Source organism: Homalodisca vitripennis, chromosome 8 (genome assembly GCF_021130785.1).
Source record: "Homalodisca vitripennis isolate AUS2020 chromosome 8, UT_GWSS_2.1, whole genome shotgun sequence".
Lineage (NCBI taxonomy): Eukaryota > Metazoa > Arthropoda > Insecta > Hemiptera > Cicadellidae > Homalodisca > Homalodisca vitripennis.
This window is the reverse complement of record NC_060214.1, coordinates 68,938,846-68,952,763: the sequence shown is the minus strand read 5'-3', so window position 1 is coordinate 68,952,763 and position 13,918 is coordinate 68,938,846. Positions and strand designations below refer to the sequence as shown.

Genomic DNA, 13,918 nt, shown 5'->3' with positions numbered 1-13,918 from the left:
GCTGTTACTCCAAAGAGCTATACCATACCAGTAAATGAAGCGATGCGTCATTAGTAGTTATTAACATGTCCAAGGTTATACGTTTACGTAACATGTACAATATTCTAGCTAGGAAAGATATGTTGAGAATGACACTTCCTGATTTTACTGTATGACGTATTAAAATATTATGGTTAAGCGGGAAAATAATGTGTTCTGTGTTATCATGATTTATTACACATGATTATCCACAAACCATTTTGCAACACGATTGAATGAATCATTCATTGATTGCTTGAATGATATCAGCTCATAAACGCTTTCACTTGAATTCATACTTGTGGTATCGTCTGCATACAGTAAAATTTTACACGATATGATTGAAATAAATTAACAACATGTAGATAATTTAACAAAATAATAAGTACTAATTTTCTTTTTACATACTCGCACTCCCATCCCTATAATGACTGATAAATTACTGTCTCATCTAGCTTGCACTTTCCTAAGAGCCTTCGCTGTTTCTCCTAAACATTCTCCAAACCAAATCCTTATTCTGTTTGGAAAAAGATATTCTGAGAGTTTTTCTCCCCATTCAGGAGCACCTCAAGGATCAAGCTTGTGATATTTGCTTTTCTTGTTGTTCAATAACATACCATCTGTTCTGAATTGCGAATCCCTGAGATGTAAGCTGATGGATATTCAAATTTCTCCGCAGATATTTATTGCATTTTGACTAATTCCGCAATCAGCAATTAACTAGTTGAGATCATCCACATTCTCTTGAAATCCAGATAAGATCGATATTTTTACGAGTTAAATTAAACTCTCGTCTTCTTTCCTCATTCTGTTTGATAATATCCTCGCACAGGCCAGTGGCCCATGAGGACGGACAGAATAATTTTTAAAAGGGTATCGGCCTCTCCTGTTTCTAAAAACAAAAAATGTTTAGTAAATGATTTTTAATGTGGAGGAAACGTATCGAACTTTAGGTTTGATTGCACTCAATCTTATTATATATTAATACGTTGCAGTCCTCTCTGAACTTTGAAGAATCCACGTTTGGTCCCGCGAAATGAGGTTTTCCTATAGCCTCCAGTTCCGTTACTCATGCCCACAGTGTATAAAAAATGTTTTAGTACTCTACTATTCTATCCTGTTCTAATAGATCTTCGTGGATTCTGTTTCGTTAATCTTCTTTAGTAGTATCACAGCTATTAACGACATAAAATGTCACTATTACGGTTTCCACTTTATACCAGATTTTGTCTGTGACCAGCACACTGCAGGATCGAAATGGACTTTAACAGTCTAAAGACCATTACAGTATATTCATAAATTTAGCATTTTAGAAGGAGTGAAAAACATTCCATAAGGTATGGTACATGCAGTCGAATGATACAAATTATTTAATTATATTAAATTGTAATTTTTTTGTGCCCACTATGGTATGGTTTGCTACGGACACGGACAGGTTTGTTCACAAACAAGAACTGAGTTGGAACATATCAACTAATTGTGATATCTTGGTGCACTGCGACTATCGATACCCAACAACCGAATGCGACAATCGACTGCTGGCAGGTGGCGCGCGCACCTCCACCTCTCTCGCACCCATCGATCCGTGTTACCAGCTACTCCGGTGCTGTTCAGTTATTTCACTCCCAAACAAACGCTGTTCAAAAGAATTATCAAAGTTCTGAGCCGGCGCGGCAGAGCCGTCATGAATTAAACAAATTTGTTAATTGCACTTTTGTTCTCTTTGAGAGCGCGCCGGCACGATGTGCCTTTTCAAATCGGTATGTTTGACAGCACAAATAAATTGTGTCTTCTGACGGTTCGCTAAACACAGGTAGCACCGGCAGTTTCTTTCAGATCGTTCACAATAGAAGATAAATACAGTTAATTTTACTCAATATTAACAGAAACCGTTGCACAAGTGCGGTGTTTTGTGTTTTGTTTGTTTATTGTTACACGAAATTGAATTAAACCCGATTGTTTCTCTGGTATAAAAACTAATCTATATCTCACTAAGTAAAAAAGTAACTTTATTTCTTTAAGTGCCGCTACCTAACGTGAATGGTGGGAGTATTTAGTTCTGTCTAAAAAAAGACCAGGAGCCAAGGACACGAGCAGGTTATTCTTGAAATCAATAGATAAGTTTCACTTAAGAAATAAATTCATCGTCATCCGTTTGGTGGAGGTCGAAATGAGGTTGTATCAAAAGGGTTAAACATATGAAATGATACATTTTTAGACAATATTCTTCTTAGTTTGACAAAATTAATAACAACTTTCAGACACAAATAAATTTAAAATCAGCGTCCGCTAACGACATGTAGTCCCTTGAAGTAGCAACTCTATCTATTTGTCAGACGGCGTGATAGCCTATAATCATTACTCATGTTGTTTTAACAGTAAACTAGGAAATATATAATTAAAGAAACAAATTCATTTCATATGATATTCCCATTTTGATACCCTCCCATTTCGAGCTCCAACAAAACTGTCGTGGTTGATGATCAATTCATATTTTTAGGAAAAAATCCTCTATCGATTTCAAGAAATACCGAGTTGTGCTTCTAAAATGTACGGCTCCTTGAGTACTGCGTCTTAGGTGGAAACCACACATTTTTTACTTATTTTAACCATTGTAGGAGTCATTGTCAAACATTCTATTAAGAATGTTTTACTAATATAAATAGGCTACTTACATATAATGACACTGTTGATAAATGAAGAATTCACCTGCAAAAAATACAGTACTTTGAGTGAGTGAAGTGCTGCTGTAAATTGTATAAATATACTGTGTTTAAATCGACAAAAAATAAAAGAAAGTTCCGAGGAATAAGGAGACATTCAGTGAACCACTTATTTGGTGTAAAAGCTATGAAAAATATCGGAGAAAAAATTACCGTTTCATATTTTTAACCCTTTTGATACCCTTCAATGTTGACCCCTACCAAAACCAAAGCGGCTGAAAGACGATGGCCTTATTAGAAAAAAATTCCTAATCCAGGTTGTGTGCTTACTGTATATTGGCCTCGGCTTCTGGAATATTACAAATACTTTGATCAAATAAATACAAGTGGCATAAACTAAAAGTCATATGCAACAAGAAAATGCTGAGAGGAGTTCAGGAGTAACCAATGTTACAGTATATTATAAAAATAATATTAATAGTCCAAAAGTGAAATATATGAGTAAATTTATTGAAAATAAGAAAAAAAACTTCTATTAAAGCTGCCAAACTGTGAACGACGTAAAAATAACACTATACGAAAGAAAGTAGTCAGATAATTAACGACTAGCCTAAGAGCGAGTGTTACAGTTTCAGTGTTCCGTATATTATATACTTAGTTGTGCAATAACCTTAAACAGGCTACAATTAAATATGATTGCTTATATCTGTATACTTTGTATAACTTTCTGCATAATCCTGTAATGTATTTACATTATGTGATATTCCTCATCCCAGAAACGTGGGATGACACAAATTCATCACCCGATAGGTAAAGTTACATATAATTAAATACTATAAACTTTTATGATAATTTATTATAACCTCCGTTTAGACTTAATTTCCGACCCATTCAGTTTGTATTGCCATTTTTGAGACTCAATCTTGATTGAATTGAAACCGAAAATTAAAAGTATTTCATGACACACCAAACGGCCAGTTAAAATCGAACTGCGTAAAAGAACAGACACAAATACAACACACAAAATAATGCCATGTGGAAGCAGAGACTTGCTCCGCTCTGTACAAAAAAAAATCCACTGAACAATAGAAAATTAAGAAATTAGCATAATCATTAAAAATACACCTTTAAACTTCATTGATGTCGCTGGTTTTCTCACTTAAATTTGCAACATATATACAATTTTAGCTAATTTTTTCAAATAAAAAACTTTCAGACACTCAATTATATATACATTTTAGAATTTTTACATAATAAATATACTACCTACAGCAATAGTTATTAAACTATTAAATTGAACTATTTTCCAACATCACTAAAATTTGCATATCATAATTATTATTTACTATGAGTTTTAGTTGTATACTATTTATTTCAAGTCTAATCCGAATGTCAAACTCCGTTGAAATGAACGTAATTCAATCGTTCAAGGAACTGACCATTGTGATCAACTCTTGATTGAATCCTAGCACAATGCCTACATGTTTTCCTGTCCTTTTCAACAACTATAACTATGTCCTTTGTTCGTTTTTCTTTCTTTTTTTTTGTTGCTAACCTTTTTACTCACTCCGGGAAATAGCATTTCAATAATAAATAACAAGGTTTACGATTTTTATAACTATAAACATAATTAAGTTTACAAATAAATAGTTAAAATACAATTTACAAACTCATACACATTATTAGGTAACACATATACACAATAAACAATTATTAACTTACCGTAAAAAAAAAAACTAATAAGGGTAAAATGCTAGGTAAATTAATTATCGATAGACTTTTCCATTGCTAAATGTTTAACAATGTGTGAAAATATGAATCGAACTACAACACAAGTAAATTCACAACTATCGGCTATTTTTAGAGTTTTGAACTGTCTAACGCTGTGGCCAAGATACCTACAGCAGATGAATTACCTCGAATCTAAAACCCGCAACAGAAAGTCACCTCTAATCTATCATATGCAGCAGATGAATCACCTCGAATCTAAAACCTGCAACAGAAATATTCCATCGAATCTACTCTAGTAGCAGATGGATCACCTCTAATCTAACACCTGCAGCAGAAATATTCCATCGAATCTACTCTAGTAGCAGATGGATCACCTCTAATCTAACACCTGCAGCAGAAATATTCCATCGAATCTACTCTAGTAGCAGATTGATCACCTCTAATCTAACACCTGCAGCAGAAATATTCCATCGAATCTACTCTAGTAATAGATTGATCACCCCTAATCTAACACTAGCAGCAGAAATATTCCATCGAATCTACTCTAGTAGCAGATGGATCATCTCTTATCTAGCACCTGCAGCAGAAAGATTCTATCGATTCTATTCTTGTAGCAGATGGATCACTTATCTAGCACCTGCAGCAGAAAGATTCTATCGATTCTAAGCCTGCAGCAGAAGACTCCCCACAATCCAATAAGTATTATTTTGAATTCCCACTCGATTATTGTGCTTGAGTATAAACTAAATGTTTAACTCGTTTGTATAGTTTACTGATAAACGTTTTGAAAATTTGTAAATGCTCCTTTCTTTAAACATATTTTATGATTCCCTAGGGACATGAAGTATATAATTATAATCAAACAATAAAGTAATTATTTTATTACACTGTTTCTGAATGTAGTCTTGTTTTCTGAGTTAACATGAGCTAAAAATACAAGGTGTGCATTTAAATTTAAATTTTTCATTATATAAGCCAATCCCCTCTACGATAAGATTATGGAACGAATCGTAGTCGTAAAATGCTTCTAACGCATCATGCATTAAATATTGCATGTTGATAAACATAAAATATTGAATGAACCAACAAGTCTATCGGTTAAACCAACACGTGCCTTTCAACGGGTTTGACTTGTGAGTACAATTATTTATGTGTCATAATTACGACAGATCGATCGTCTTACCAACATGCCAGAGAACGAAACCATTCGTTATTTATATATTTAAAAAACTTTAATACTCTAAAGAAAGGGTTACGAAAGTGTATATAGGGTTTTTGTGATTGTTGGACTACTTTTAAATCGCCCATAAAGACATTTGAAAAGTGAGCATTTCAAACTATTCCAAAAATTGAAGTTATGGTTTGTCCGCTATTTCAAGCGCCACCGCCTATCTGACGTAACTGTGCTCATTGACTCATGTAGTAGGGCTTAGCCTGCAAAACTGCTATTGTTCATAATTTTTATGCTAGGAAATCTGCATTTTATTTCATGAAAATGGAGTCCAACCACGAAATAACAACGACATTCTTGGAACAGATCACTCCGGCATAACCAATCGTGAGTTCGTTCAATCAGTCTGATCCTTCGACGGTTAGATTTCATTAATTCTTCAAGTATCGCAGTGTAGACGAGAGGAACAGATCACTCAGGTCTAACAATCGTGTTCCTTTAAACATTCAGTTCCTTCGACGGTTGGATTCCGTTCATTCTTCAAGAATCGCAGTGCAGACGACAGGAACGGATCACTCCGGTCTAACAATCGTGGGTTCCTTTTAACAATCAGTTCCTTCGACGGTTGGATTCCGTTCATTCTTCAAGAATCGCAGTGCAGACGAGAGGAACAGATCACTCAGGTCTAACAATCGTGTTCCTTTAAACATTCAGTTCCTTCGACGGTTGGATTCCGTTCATTCTTCAAGAATCGCAGTGCAGACGACAGGAACGGATCACTCCGGTCTAACAATCGTGGGTTCCTTTAAACAATCAGTTCCTTCGACGGTTGGATTCCGTTCATTCTTCAAGAATCACAGTGTAGACGACAGGAACGGATCACTCCGGTCTACAACGCGAGTTCAATCGGACAGTCCTCTCGATAATTCAACTCTTTTATTTTCAATCGTTCACTTTCAGCCAACCGGAGAGCAAGTAGTAATATTTCTCGCATGCAAGTAGAATGTTTGGCCTACTTTTGCGTGCGTGTTGTTTTTGCGTGCGCTGCGAGATACTCGACACACGAGATCCGTCAGTTTGATCACAGTTGACATTTGTCACAGAGTCACGACGTCCCCGTCTCCGCTCTGTCATCAATGTCTCAGCAAAAGTTTCACAACTTCACTAAAAGGCTAGGAATCAATTAAACCATTTTGATTTCTAAGACTGGAGTCGTCTACAATTTAAATGAGCATTACAAATTTAATTAATTTTAAAAATCAAATAAAATGACAACCACATTTTTTCAGAACATTACGAGAACTATTATACTTTTTTTAACCGTCAAATGAATGTAATGGTTGGAGTTCTGAAACAAAAACTCATAGTAGGCTGGATTTTACAATATAATTATTATATAACTCAACCAACTGCTTGGTAATCATGTTTAAAGAACATAAACTATTCAAACGTAATGCAGCTCATTCTGTTGCTCATTAGTATTCAACAAATTACATTTCTAACAAACGAATAATTTAGTAAAACGTTTAATGACGAAACTGATCCTGAATCACTTTTCATATTAAATGTACAATTACATGTATATTATATGACAAAACATATCACTACAAATATGCCATTCTACAAATGTATGTAAACAACTGTCAGGTGTGTCCCACACATGCGAGAAAACTTCCTTTTCTCGAGTGGAAGTCACGTAGGAAAGCTCGCGTGACCGAAGCTAGTACAGAAGACCGATTCAGCCATTACCCGAGACTTAAGGCCAAACCTCGGCTAAAGAAAGGTCACGTCGCGTCGGCTCGCCTCCTTCTACCATGAAACCCCTTTCCCTGATGAAATACTAAAAATAAACATTTAACGTGAGTATATGTTAGAAGTATAATAATAGTTTATTTAACATTAATGTGTGCGTTTTATGTTAACACTTAGAGACTCCTCAATTATGTTCCTGAAACTGTAATAAACCATATAAGTTGTAGCACATTAATGTTTGTCATCTTTTTATGTTTAATATTATCACTTTAGACAACTTAATTATGTTCTTAAAACTGTAATAAACAAAATGGAAGCACATTAATGTGTATTTTATCTTTTTTAGTTTTATGGTATCATTTAAAGATTCCTCAATTACTTACTGTCCTGAAACTGTAATAAAATATAAAATTGGTAGCACATTAACGTATTTTATCTTTTTTTCATTTTACGTTATCATTTAAAGACTCCTCAATTATTTTCCTGACACTGTAAAAAAAATATATAAAAGTAGTAGCACATTTATATTTTTTTTGTTGGCATTTTTATGTTATCGTTTAAAGACTCCTTAATTATTGTCCTGAAACTGTAATAATTGTAATGAGACTTACAGTTTTATAGCGAACACTATAATTCTGACAAGTAGAGACACATGTTTAACTGAACAGCTGATAAACATTGAGGATTGATATTTTTATTCTATTGTTGTTAAATCAGATGTAAACAAACCTTTTGCAAAAAAGGTTTTTGATGTGCATTTTAAAATTAATTAAATGGATAAAAAGTAACGTTATGCGATCAAACAGGCTGTTACGTGGTGAGAATTACTAAAACGTTACAAAATTGAAGAAAGCATATGGACATGCTTTATCGTGAGCACAATTTTTAGATTGTATACAGCATTATCAGATGAGAATCAGTTCAGAAGCAAAACTAGGCAAATCCAAAATAAAAACCATGATCATTTCTTTTTTTATTCTAGTGGCATTGTTTATAAGGAGTTTGTGGCTGCAGGACGAAATGTAAATGAATACGTTTTCCGAGAATTTCTGGAATGTAATGGTAATCCATGCTTTTTCAAATTATTATTTTTATAATTATTTCATAGTTAAATCTTGGAAATACCATTGGAAAATGTAATAATGACCTGATTATGTTGAAGAACATAAAAGTAAAATCACTATACTAAATTTGGATGGATCAGTGCTGAAGTCCGGTATTACACTGTTTAATTCTAGTTATACAGGTATATAAAGGTAATTCTTAATGTACGTTCAAAAATATACGCACTTTAATGAGATCATAAATATTAAAAATGTCTTCCGAATCATACATCGGACACTGTTCAAACATTTCCATATGTGGTTTTTATTTTAAATTATTAAATATATAAAAAGTACTGTAGGAGATGTTACTCTAGGATATCTTACTCTAAAAAGTCATCTGCAAACGACAGCAGACAATGTAACAGAGTTTGAAAGGACGGACGGTGGCACGCAGGCACTAACGCAGACACCAGCCACGGTAAATTAACTTTGAATTTCTTTAGGACCAAGGAAGAACTGTATTGATTTTGGAGTAGAACGGTCAAAGGACAGTCCATCAGTCTGACGATGACTCTTTTGATACATTCTCTTGGGTACTTCGAAAATCCTTTGTATCAGTTTATATTACTGCAACAGTGTGTGAAAGATGACATCTGTAATTAAATCTTGCAATCTTTGGAAGCTTGCACTTTTTTATATAAATTTCAAAACTCTAAAAGTCAAAAGAATATTTCTTTCCTTCCCAACAAAATCTAGGAATTGTTCACTCACGGTACCTAAATACGACAATAGCCTGCCCGGTAACGTTACAATTCGCAGCCCACAAATCAAGTTAGCCCTTCTAAGCCAATCTGAGGCGACAATTGCCCGGCGGGTGACACCTGCGCCTGCACAGTGTTCGCACCTCCACACTAATTGTGCGGGAGCCGAGTGTTGACGTCAAAAGGCAACGTCTAATGGATTCTGAGTTGTCAACATTAATCAATTACAAACACCGCTGTCTTGTGGACATCCAGCTCAGCCGACGTGCAGTCAATTAGTGTCGACCTCCTTCTCCCACAACCTCAACAATACGTCTCTAATTGTCGAGACCTATTCAAGAGGTCTTTCTCATGACAAACACCGCTGTCTTGTGGACATCCAGCTCAGCCGACGTGCAGTCAATTAGTGTCGACCTCCTTCTCCCACAACCTCAACAATACGTCTCTAATTGTCGATACCTATTCAAGAGGTCTTTCTCATGACAAACATCGCTGTCTTGTGGACATCCAGCTCAGCCGACGTGCAGTCAATCAGTGTCGACCTCCTTCTCCCAAAACCTCAACAATACGTCTCTAATTGTCGATACCTATTCAAGAGGTCTTTCTCATGACAAACATCGCTGTCTTGTGGACATCCAGCTCAGCCGACGTGCAGTCAATTAGTGTCGACCTCCTTCTCCCACAACCTCAACAATACGTCTCTAATTGTCGATACCTATTCAAGAGGTCTTTCTCATGACAAACATCGCTGTCTTGTGGACATCCAGCTCAGCCGACGTGCAGTCAATTAGTGTCGACCTCCTTCTCCCACAACCTCAACAATACGTCTCTAATTGTCGAGACCTATTCAAGAGGTCTTTCTCATGACAAACACCGCTGTCTTGTGGACATCCAGCTCAGCCGACGTGCAGTCAATTAGTGTCGACCTCCTTCTCCCAAAACCTCAACAATACGTCTCTAATTGTCGATACCTATTCAAGAGGTCTTTCTCATGACAAACATCGCTGTCTTGTGGACATCCAGCTCAGCCGACGTGCAGTCAATTAGTGTCGACCTCCTTCTCCCACAACCTCAACAATACGTCTCTAATTGTCGATACCTATTCAAGAGGTCTTTCTCATGACAAACATCGCTGTCTTGTGGACATCCAGCTCAGCCGACAGTGGGGTATTTGACCCAAAAACTTGGCCAAAAAGGTTAAAATAAAAATTTACCAAACAATAATGTGTTTGGTGTCGTTGGGAAGGTAGTTAATTGGCGCGTCGAGTATCGCCTGTCTCAGAAGCGTGAGTCACATCCGGTCCCAGTGACAGCCAGTCGAGTTCTGCACTCCCGTGGATTGGACGTGATTTTGCTCTACTAATTACAGCGTTATATTTTATTTATTTATTGCTATCAACATCGTCATATTGATTTGAAAATTGGTGGTCGTTTGAACGTAGGTAAGTACCTTATGTTTTGATTTTTATTTGTAGTATTTATCATTAGGAATCATGAAATTGAGCGAAAACTCATAAAATTTCTCATAAAAAAACACTTATATTTTATTTTACTAATGCAATAGTATATTTGTCGGGGCTTGTCGGCCATTTTGCTATATACAGTTTTGTTTTTTAGTATACAAAGAAACTATAAGAGAAATAAAATACATTGCATATTGTAGCCATTTCAATTTAAACCATTTTAAATGGGTCAATGAATTTTAGGAAAAAAATACTTTTCCTGAAATGTACGTTGTGGTCAGCCTCTGTAACATATAACACAATAGTTAAAAGGAAATTTGCATCCTTTTATAATGCTGCTTGCTTATTCGTTTAATTTAGACTTTATATGTAGAACTGTATGTTTCTTAAAAAAAAACTTAAAAATTTTAAATGCAGTTAATTTAGCTTATTTTGTTATTCACAACAATAAAATTAAATATGCAAATGGCAAACTGGATATTATAGAAAAATTAAAGTCGGTTCCTTCAAAATTACATTTGTAAAATACAGTAGTGTATTATAAATTGCATTCCTTAATATGCAGGATTCGTTTAAAATTATGACTAAAAAAGATTTATTTTTTCAGATTTCAAAATGGAAAAGGAAATCTCCCGCAGTTTTCTTTATGACCTGGTAAAAGAATCTCCAAGCAGGTTAATGGAAGAAAGACTTCACTACATGGAGAACCGAGTTGCTGATATATGCAAGTGTCCCGAAGAGGTAAGAGAAACGCTAAATCGATCTCTAAGATATTTTAAGTCCGATTTAAAAAAAAGGTGGGCTTCAAGTAATAACAAAGAGGATAGATTTTTGCATAAAAATGAAGACTGGTTGAAGGGAACAGTAAAAGTTCCAAACTATTCTCCATGTTCTTCTGGAAGACCTGAAAAGGATTTTAATTCATGTAGTGATAGGACAAAGCGTAGGAAAACTGAAGAGCTTAGACACCAATCAACTCCTGAAGAACTGGTCTATGCTGCTTCTATGACCCAAAGAGCGTCAGGTAATACAAATGCTGCTGATCTTATAAAAAAGATTACTGAAACGCCTACAAAAGCATCAAAATTTAAAAAATCCCTTAGATATTTAGAAAACAACCAAGCCTTGAAAAACTCACCATCTCAAGCTCTGTCTATGTTAGTAGATGCCGAACTTACAAAAAGTCAGTACGAAACTATAAGATCGTACAATAAAAATGTTTATCCATGTTACTCTTTAGTTAAAGAAGCCAAAAAAGAATGCTATCCCAAAGACGAATCAATTTGTGTTACGGAGACATTAGCAGAAGTCAAGTTACAGGCTTTACTAGATCATACTATTTTAAGATTGTGTAAATATTTAGAAGAAGTCATAAATAGATTAACTTTAAGTGAACAACTCAAATTGGAATTAATATCTAAATGGGGTTGTGATGGATCCCAGCAGTCACAGTTTAAACAAAAATTCAATAGTGATAATGAAAGTGATGCCAATATATTTCAGAGTTCACTAGTCCCTTTACAGTTGGTTTCTAATACAGGTTCAACACCAAAAGTGGTTTGGCAAAACCCAACCCCATCTTCTACAAGATTCTGTAGACCTATACGCATACGATTTGTTCACGAAACAGTTGACATTACTACAGAAGAAATTAAGTATATCGAACAACAAGCTGAAAATCTGACCATCACCGAAGTTCCTACACAACATGGAGTGGCTAAAATAAGTCATAAGATGTTATTAACTATGGTTGATGGTAAAGTCTGCAATGCTGCTACAGGAGTAACATCTACCATGCGTTGCTACATATGTGGTCTAACATCTAAAAGACTTCAACATCCTAAATAAGGTAAATGATGTAAACACAGAGGCATTACAGTTTGGCTTGTCAGTCCTTCACACAAGAATTAGATTTTTTGAGTCTCTTCTTCATTTAAGCTATAAGATTGGTCTTAAGACTTGGCAGGCACGAAGTAAAGATGCCAAACAAAAAGTACTTGAAGCTAAAAAAAGGATTCAGCAAGCCTTCAAAGAAGAAATGGGACTACTTGTCGATGTTCCAAAAACAAGGATTCGGCAACACAAACGATGGGAACACGTCAAGACGTTTTTTCTCAGATCCAGATACAGCTTCTCGTATCACAGGTATTGACATAAATTTGATAAAAAAACTTAAAGTCATCTTAGAAGCCATATCCAGCGGACACGCCATCGATGATGACAAGTTTCAAAGGTACACTCGTGAAACAGCAGAGCTGTATGTACAGCTTTATGGGTGGTACCCGATGACTCCAACAATGCATAAAGTTTTGATGCATGGAGCTACTATCATAAAGAATGCTATCCTCCCAATTGGTCAGCTTTCCGAGGAAGCAGCTGAAGCCCGAAACAAACATTTCAGGTTGTACAGAATGCGATATGCCAGAAAATTCAATCGCGAAATGTGTAACAGAGACGTCCTCAACAGACTACTCTTAAGTAGCGATCCCTTGTTGAGCTGTTCTCGCCAGATTGCAAGGAAGAAAAGCAAGCCATTTTCAAGCGAAACACTGAGTCTTCTTGTACCAGGGAGACAACAAACTTCTCTTGATGTTAACAGCGAAGAAGAGGAAACTGGTGAAGAGCGAGAAGGAAGCAGTTCTGGGGAATACAGCTGTGAGGAGTTATAAAATAAATATAATATTATAGAATAAATATAAGAACAGTTGTTTTCTGTAATACTTATTCTCGGAATGTACTTTAAACTATTGTAAAATTCCATTAATTTACAAAAAATTAACTTATTTATAATTTTGTAATATATATTTCAAAATTAACTCATAAACGATGCTCTTATACAAAATACTACAATTGTAAAAAGTTTTAAGTCATTGTTAAATTTATAAAAGTGCCATAAAAATTTGTCTTTTTGGTAATTTAGTTAAACCACCATCTTCAGAAATAAATTCTAATTTTAATTAAAAATTCATTGTTTTCATTGAAATTTCCTTAGTCTATACATACACTAGTATAAAAATAACGTTTTAAATAACAATGGAGCGTTTCTAAATTAATAATAGCGTCAAAACAGTTTTGGCCACGAATCAGAGCCAAATACTCCACTGTGGGACGGTGGCACGCAGGCACTAACGCAGACACCAGCCACGGTAAATTAACTTTGAATTTCTATGAATTTCTTTAGGACCAAGGAAGAACTGTATTGATTTTGGAGTAGAACGGTCAAAGGACAGTCCATCAGTCTGACGATGACTCTTTTGATACATTCTCTTGGGTACTTCGAAAATCCTTTGTATCAGTTTATATTACTGCAACA

At 35.2% G+C, this 13,918-nt stretch overlaps 1 protein-coding gene across 1 annotated transcript in view; it reads right to left on the bottom strand.

Moving 5' to 3' along the window:
* The window catches only part of LOC124367693 (tRNA-dihydrouridine(16/17) synthase [NAD(P)(+)]-like), a 190,572-nt gene that overhangs the window by 144,454 nt on the left and 32,200 nt on the right, over nucleotides 1–13,918 (bottom strand). The window lies entirely within an intron of this gene.